Source organism: Ipomoea triloba, chromosome 5, assembly GCF_003576645.1.
Source record: "Ipomoea triloba cultivar NCNSP0323 chromosome 5, ASM357664v1".
NCBI lineage: Eukaryota > Viridiplantae > Streptophyta > Magnoliopsida > Solanales > Convolvulaceae > Ipomoea > Ipomoea triloba.
The window spans coordinates 16,393,578-16,402,181 of record NC_044920.1 but is presented as its reverse complement, the minus strand read 5'-3'; the positions used below and the strand labels follow the sequence as shown (position 1 = coordinate 16,402,181).

General features: G+C 36.1%; 1 long non-coding RNA gene across 3 annotated transcripts; it reads right to left on the bottom strand.

Annotated features, from left to right (window-relative positions):
* Window positions 1-259: 259 nt before the first annotated feature.
* LOC116021267 lies at window positions 260-2,682 on the bottom strand. Of its 3 annotated transcripts, none has more exons than XR_004098961.1 (3): window positions 1,262-2,682; window positions 760-894; window positions 260-675 (listed from the first exon to the last, which is right to left on the bottom strand). It is a non-coding gene; the product is annotated as an uncharacterized LOC116021267 (long non-coding RNA). The 3 variants fall into 3 exon arrangements; XR_004098960.1 differs by having other exon boundaries at window positions 760-1,405; window positions 2,156-2,682; XR_004098959.1 differs by having other exon boundaries at window positions 760-2,682.
* Between the last annotated feature and the right edge of the window lie 5,922 nt (window positions 2,683-8,604).

The following is an 8,604-nucleotide window of genomic DNA, read 5'->3' as shown; positions in this document are numbered from 1 at the left end:
GCGGCACCCGTAAAGGGTGCCGTGAAAAGCTTATAATTTTTTTAAAATTAAATACTTTTCGCAGCACTCGTAGCCGAGTGGGTGCCGCAGAAAGTACATAATAAATAATAATAAAAATAACTTTCCGCGGCACCCGCCCCGCGGGTGCCGCAGAAAGTATTTAATTAAAAAAAATTAAAAGCTTAAGCTTTAATCATGGTATTTAGGAACATCATTAGGCATTGCATAGCAACACAGACCCAGTCCAATAGAATTGAAATTAAAGGAATTACAACCCACACTAAATTGTTTGTAATTAACAAATACGAATAAACCAGCTAAGTTATTTAAGGAAATAGAAAAGAACCAGAAATTGCCATGATGCCATTTCTGATGTACGGAGAGAAACGCACTATGTTTAAAAAATAAAAATAGAAAATACAGTATTAAGAATTGTAGCAGTGAGTACTTTACCAATAAACTAGTGTTACAATATTAAAAAATCTAAGGAAGCTTAGAATTTACAATATTGCTAAACTACAAAGGAGACGGTATAAATTCATATATATGAATTACCTTTCTTTCATATTCTGTATAAAGTTTCTCAAATTCTTCACTTTGCATCTAAAGAATCACTATCTCTTGAACCTTTCCCTCAGTCTTGCACTTCGATTTTGATTTATCTGTAGCTTCAATCTGTTTAAGTAAAAAATAACAAATAAATGAATACATCAAGAAATAAATACAGAATTTTGATGCCAAAAAGGAAAAGAAACTCACTTAAGAATGTATTCAGGTTCATGCATAAAGTTTTTCAACCCTGTATGTTTAGCACCGGCAGCAACCATTTTCACAGGAACTCCCTACAAGGACATTCCAGTAAGTGAATTGCAACATCATTGAGCAATCACTTTTCTGTGCCAAATGGAGCAGAAGAGAAGTTTACACAAGTTTTGCAGTTGATGATTAAAACCAAAATTCTTTGTCATAGATATGCACATTCATTTCTATCCTAGGTTGTGGGAAGGACTGTTAGATTTAAGGGATTTGCATCTTGCTTCAATAAACACACAGTCACAAGAAACATGAGCATACAGATGAGAAGGGTAGACGGATATGTTATTGCAAAGGGATGCATAAATTTACTCTGTATAATGTTAATAGGCCATAAACCTATAAGGAATATAAAAAAGGAAATGAAGAACACAATAGTAAGTGTTGCTCTCTTATTGTACGAAGTATCTGAACTTTTTTAAAATCAAAATGCAAAATCTGGGAATACCTGAAGTGTTTCAATTTTATGAGGTACAAGTGAATCCTCTATAGTGCCAAGACCCAGTTGATCATTTTGATTCCGCTCCAAACTTCAATTGGATAGAACAAGTAATTGAAAGGAAAGGAAATGACGCATATTCTTACTGCTTCACTAAGCACATAAAATAAATCAAAAGTAAAATTGCACATAAATTTAGTTTTGACGAAGTTCGCAACAAGTATTGAACTTTGAACATCAAAATTAACAAACATACAAGAGAACAGGGAAATAGAAAGAGAGGGCATTCAACTAAAAACAAATTAGGAATTGTTTGGATTCCTTTTACTATCATTCTAACAAATTAGAGATCCAAATATTCAGTGAAAAGTAAGTAATGGCGAATGAAACCAGAAACTAAAAAATTCCAAAGTCTAGGGTGATCACACATTAACCAATTAGTATAATGTTGTAGTTCAACTCAAAACTTTCGAATGCAAAATATTCACTTCAAATGACACCTTGAGAAAAGATACAAGCAAGCTTAGCTCAGTACATTAAGGCAGTAAACTCTACAGGCCTGTTTAGTGCATTTTTCTGTTTTCTTTTCCCACACTTTTCTCATATTTCTTTTTCCAATTACTAATTGCATCCTACATGTTCCTAGCTATAACTTCAACAACAGAACCTATCTTCAAACAAACATACAAATATAATATAGTTCTATGGAACACAACACTAAGGCAATTAAATTCTGATAATCTGGTAAAAAGACATAATAATTTGGGGAAAATGATTATTTTCTCATTTAATCTGCGGTAGCAAACAAGAAACAATATTTTCTCGTTTAATCTGCACACATCCAGTTTGATTTTAAAGATTAGAAAAAGTAATAAATAACAAAAAATTCAAAGGGAGACTTACCAGCGGTGGTGGAGGCTAGTAGTGGCGTGGCAGAGGCTAGCAGGTCGAGACGGGATGGCAGCGTCGGCAGGTGGCGTTTACTGTAGCTCGCGGCAGTTCACGGTGTCGGCGTCGGCTGAGAGATGGAGGAGGAGATCAACGAAGGTGAGACGAGGAGGGCGTCAGCTGTGGTTTGTATTTCCATTTTCGGTGGTGGCGTTTGGCGTCAGTCCGTGACGGTCGCGAGTGAGGCAGCTCCAGCGTAGGAAGGGCGGCTGAGGCTTCGGTGGTGGCGTCAGATGGAAGCTTTTGTAGAGGATGGGTGGCGACGGCTGAACGTTGGTGGCGTGGTTGTGGCTTTGAATCTGTTGGCGGTAGAAATGGAGAGTAGAGGAAATGGTGGTCGGCTATGGTCTTAGACTTGGAGGAGAGGCGTCGATGGTTCGCGATGGAGGAGAGGAAATGAGGCATCGGCAAGATCTGAAGAAATGGAGGCGTTGGCGAGATCTAAAGAAATTGAGGCCTGAAATGGCTAAGTGTGTTGGGAAAAATGTAAGAAAATCGCGATGCCTTGGGGAAAGTAAATTATTAAAATAATAATACTTTCCGCGGAAACCACTCTCAGTGGGTGCCACGGAAAGTACATTATTATTTTAATAATTTACTTTCCTTGGCACCCGGTCTCGATGGGTGCCGCGAAAAGTAGAGTCTTTTTTTTTAGGGAATCCACTACACTTTTATAAAGAGGTGTAGCGGAAAGCTATGCTTATATGTTCAATTTCGTAATAGTGTTATTGGCAATAAGCATATATGCTTATTTAAATTCTTAATTGAGTCAATTTGAATTCCTATGTAAAGGAAAACCATAGTGGTTTGAGGCAACCTTGTTGGTTGATATATATTCCACTATTAAGTATATCTTAACCAAGTACATAATTTCTATAAAAGTCTGCATTGCACAGTATGCTCTAGGTAAGAAAATAAATATTTTGAGCACAGTATGCTCTGGGTAAGAAAATAAATATTTTGAGAAAAATATTTGTAAGTGTTGCATTGTGGGGGTAATTAACCTCGTATGTTTCTTGTTTAGAAGCTTGTCTATGGTACCTAGAATGATGAAAAATGTTTCATGTTAAGCTTGAAAAAGTCAAGGGAGTTACTTGTGAGTAATTAAAGTACATGTCAAAGTGTGCGTAAGTTGAACGAGAGTATCAACTTACTTGAAAAGAAAAGACTAATTATGAGGTTAGTCGTTTAATTATTCATGTGATGACTTAAAGTCCAAGAGGTGGTGAATTCGTGGTGGATTCCACTTTCGTGGTCAAACAAAGCCATGGAAAGAATCACAATGTAGTACACTAATTGGTCTTTCCAATGATCTGTGTACTGGTGAGGTTGAGCTACATCTCTTAATGAATTCATAACCCTATGAGATGGGTGGTCCTATTGAGACAGGCTTAATAAATTCACCGCTTAATTGAGAGGGTAGGCATAAAATGCTCTTAATGGATTCATAACCTTATGAGATGGGTGGTCATATTGAGATGGACTTAACGAATTCACTGCTTAATTGAGAGGGTGAGCATAAAATACCCTTAATGATTTCATTTGGGTAGTCTATATTGAGATAGACCTAACGAAATCACATACTAAAATGAAAAAGGGTTAACCACCTGTTATGAAAGATAATGTGCTATCTTTCTAGAGCACTCATGAGATACATGCCAACACTTCTTATGATTATGGTGTGCACTTAAAGAAGGATTACAAGAGTTTTGTATCTCAAGAACAGGATCTAGAGTCATAGGAATCATGATGTTCTTAATGAACTACCAGATTTATGTCATTAACTACTCTGTAACCTTTAAAGGTGGTCTATACTGAGATAGACTTGACAGAGTTAAATGTCTATACTGAGATAGACTTGACAGAGTTAAATGTCCATACTGAGATAGACTTGACAGAGATAAAAGTATATGTTGAGATAGTGAAGGTCTATACTGAGTTAGATACAACAGACTTGAATACTAATGATTCATCATAAACAGTCAAAGAGTTTGACTTTCATAGAACCTGCATTTAGAGTTGATGTGTATCTTGAGTTCAAAATTTGTCTAACCGATGAGTTCAAGATTCATGTCACTCTCGGGAAGAAAATTACTCAATGTCACTACGTATCAATTCAAGTTTAAACATTGATATTAAGATCAGCTCATTTGTATTGCTCAGACATTATCCTTTCTAGACTAGACTTCTACTTTGAATGTGTGGGGGATCATCATTTCTTGTGAGCAACCTAGACAAATCTTCTTGCCAACTCTCAGAATTTGTGGGGGATTGTTGGAAAATTAAATTCTAAGAGTTGGTCAAAACCTTTGTTGTCTCCTTTTTTTTTTTGGCTACAAATAACTCTTAGTCCAAGCTTTTTGTGAGGCTGCTAATTTTCTAGTTAAATGAGTGATTCTCATTTAATAAGAATGAGTGATGCAACATTAGTTGTGGATTGTCATGGTTGAGGAATGAGCATGACTTTGTATATAAAGCAACATTCCTTTATTCATTAAACACACCAAGAATCTCTTCTTGCTCCTTAGTTCTTTTGTCCCTTTGTCTGAGCAAAGTCAGGTTCGCCTACGCTATAGTTGGTGTATCCAAAGCGTAGTTAGTTTGTGTAACCTGTCGAAAGCGTGCTAGGATTCTTGACTGCACCGTCACCGGGCAAATAACGCTTTTAAGGCAGTTTTATTATAACACGACACAGACTTTGTTTTCTACTTGTTTTTGTTCTCCTTTCATAAAGAATGCCAGAATTCGTTGACGTTGCTACTATTTTTCCAACACTCGCGACCGCTACCGCCCAAGCCACGGTAAGGTTTTTTATTCTCTATTTAATTTATTTCTATTTTTGTTGATTTATTTCGTATTATTGTTATTGTGCTATATTTGACATTTTATGAAATTTATTTTGAGTTTTTTGTTGATTTATTTTTAATATTAGTCTATTGTGCTATATTTGATTTTTAAAAAAAATATTTTTATTTTTATTTTTTTTTGCTATGTTTGAATTTTGTTGTAATAGTTTGATTGTTCATGTTATTTCTATTTCTTAACATTTTAGATTGGGAATGCTATTGAATTGTCTACTTTTTGAGCAAAGAGTAAGTCTGTAAGATTAGCAACTCATGATGCTGATTTATTGTCTGCCTAGCTAAGTACTTTTTTTACTACTGCTTTCAAAATGCAAGAGAACTTTTAGATCAGACCATCTAGAATGCTGACTAATGATATTTTTATGGCTTTTTCTTTCACGGCTTGTGGTAATGTGCTTCTTATACATGTTTTGCATGCTGCATCACATATGTGTGCAATTCAGCATTCATAGATCTTGAATCATTCATTGATAAATTCTACAAGAGGTAAGCTTCATCTTGTTGGAGAAGCTCGTTTCAACTGCCATTGGGAATCGTCCAGTTATATTTGTTACTGATAGGTTGGTCTGATTTTGTCTTGGCTAGTTTATTTCACGTCTGACTCGGTTACAATGTAGTATCTGTTCATAGCTACTTTCTCAACCTACTGAAGCACAAAGAGTCAACAGATGCCTCCACTGAGGCTCTAACCCACTCCCTTCCACATGGGAGTATACACCGGGTGCCGCTTGACCACAAGGTCTTTGGCATTAGGTTTCAATGTTAAATCTCTCTAGATTTGCATTTAATTTTTGCAATATTAGGTTTGAATATTACAGAATGCTAATTTAACATATTTTATACATTTTATTTGGAAGGTAAATTAGTTATATTTGATTTGATTTGTAAGGCAGATTGTTAATTTGATTTGGAAGGCAAACTAGTTATATTTTATTTGATTTAATTATTAATTTGATTGGAATGCAGATTATGGATCATAAATCCTAGACTTCTCTCAACGAATCTTGGACTTTCCGTGACTAAGAATCATGGCTCTTTGGCTAAAGCTGAAAATAGGGAAGAAGGGACAAAAAATGGGGAGAATGAAGTAGAGATTGAGTTGTGTGGAGAGAGCTTTATGCTGGAGAGGTTCAGGTCTTTGACAGAGGAAGCTATTGATAAGCCTGTGAGGTTGCCTTTTTTAATAGGTACTCAAAAATTAAATCATTATACGCTTTCTGATACTGTATTTTACCAACAGTGATACTTTGCTAGTTTGGTTATATTTTGGTGTTAATCTTGAAATGTGATTCTACTTTAATCCTCAATGGGAGATGAGGTGAAGGTTTTAGTTCTATGGTATTTGAGTAGTAGGTTATTTCCTAGTTGATTAGGTTTTTCTGTATTAGATTTACATATAGTTGATTAAGCTAAAATCAAAGAGCAAAGTACCATGGGAGTAATTAGTGTTTACCGCAGAGAGAATCAGTGTGAAGAAGTGATGTGATCTTGCTATATCACAAAATATTACAAGTATATTATGAATCAATCTGCTTTTTGTTCTAGTAAGTTATTGGAACTAGTGTATTTATTTGTTGATGTTGGATGTGCTAAGCGTCGTGAATAAGGAGAGTTTGTTATTGGAGGTTTCTGGCAAGTTTCTGGTTGTAATATACTTTAGCCGAAAGTACTATAGGTGGAACTAGTGTTGTTGGGACTACAATGAGTTAATTTTTGTTTCTCAATGTACTAATGTTGGTAAGATATTTTATACACCTCTCTGTAGTAATAAGCCCTAGGTTGGTGTTTTTTCAGGATTTTGTTAAGAATGTGATAATGATATGAGACTTATAAATCATATACTCTGGGCTCTTTATAAGTCATGCCTCTGAATTGAGATATGTGAAGAAGCAGTATTGTGTAGGGGTTGATTAGTCAAAAGATATTTATGTTAAAACGGAAAGTCTGTGACTCCCCGAGTGTCGGTCTCGAAAGAGGGACGTGGAGGTGTGTCAAATGTTCGGGAGTTTACTTGGTTGGATCATGCATAGGATTCGAGTGTGGTGAAGAGTGATTTGTGAGTGAGAGTAGTTCATTGGTTGGTTTGAGTGCAAGAGAGTAGTAAAGTAAAAGTGATTTTGTGAATATGTAAAAGTGGTAGAGATTGGATAGTGTTCATGAATATTGCATAGTGGAGTGTCTAAGGTCATGGATTAGGATTGCTAGGATATTGTCTATTCAAGAGTGTGTTGTCTTAGTCCTTTTCATACCTATGTCCAAACTTAGCATTTCCAAACTTAGCATTTCCAAAGCAATTTTCAGTCCCGACTCCTACAAGTTAGTCCTCAAAACATGGTTCCATTTGATTGTAGCAATTTATTGGAACAAAAACATTAAAAGCGAAAGCATAGAAATAATGCAAAAACATATTATTAAAACCTTGGGTTGCCTCCCAAGTAGCGCCACGGTTTACGTCATTGGCTAGACGCATCATACCTTGGTTAAATTCAACCATATTCCTTGGTAGTGGGTAGAAAGCATTTTGGTACCCACGTGTTCTTCCATGTAAGCTTATCATTCCTCCGCTTCGGTTTTGGTTTCATCTTTGATTTGACCTTTGCCCTTTCATCGTCATCAGTTCCTTCTTTTGCTTTTTCCTTGTCATCATTCGTGGCTTGTCCCTCGAATCTCAGGGTAATTTCACCTGAACTATCATCTATTCGTGCACGACAAGTAGCCAGAAATGGTCTTCTAAGAATTAAGGATTCATGGGGATCATCATCACCCATCTTACAAACAATAAAATCGACAGGCACAAGAAATTTTCCTATTCTTACTAAAACATCTTCCGCTAAGCCTTCAGGATACCGTGTGGTTCCGTCAGCCAAACGTAGAGTCAGCCTCGTCGGTTTCAAACGTGGTAAGTTCAATTTTTCAAAAAGATTTGAAGACATGACATTAATAGAAGCACCAAGATCAGCAAGAGCGTTTCTAGGTTCCATGTTCTGTATAGAACAAGGAATCAACAAAGCTCCAGGGTCACCCTTCTTTCTGGGGTTTCCCTCAGTTAAACAAGCCGAAGATTCTTAGCTTAAACAGGTAAAATTATCACAAATGTCATTCTCAAACAACTCACGGCATTCTTTGCTATTGAAAAATTTTAGAATAAAAGCATTAATTGTACCTTCTCGAGTCATTTCTTTCTCTTTTGAACTTTTGATGTTGTCTCGTGGTAGCTCCTTTTCTTTTGGGCATTCTTCCGAAGTGGTTTTCTCCTTGTGTTCTTTCATTGATATGGTGCATGAACTGTTCGCATTNTAGTAATAAGCCCTAGGTTGGTGTTTTTTCAGGATTTTGTTAAGAATGTGATAATGATATGAGACTTATAAATCATATACTCTGGGCTCTTTATAAGTCATGCCTCTGAATTGAGATATGTGAAGAAGCAGTATTGTGTAGGGGTTGATTAGTCAAAAGATATTTATGTTAAAACGGAAAGTCTGTGACTCCCCGAGTGTCGGTCTCGAAAGAGGGACGTGGAGGTGTGTCAAATGTTCGGGA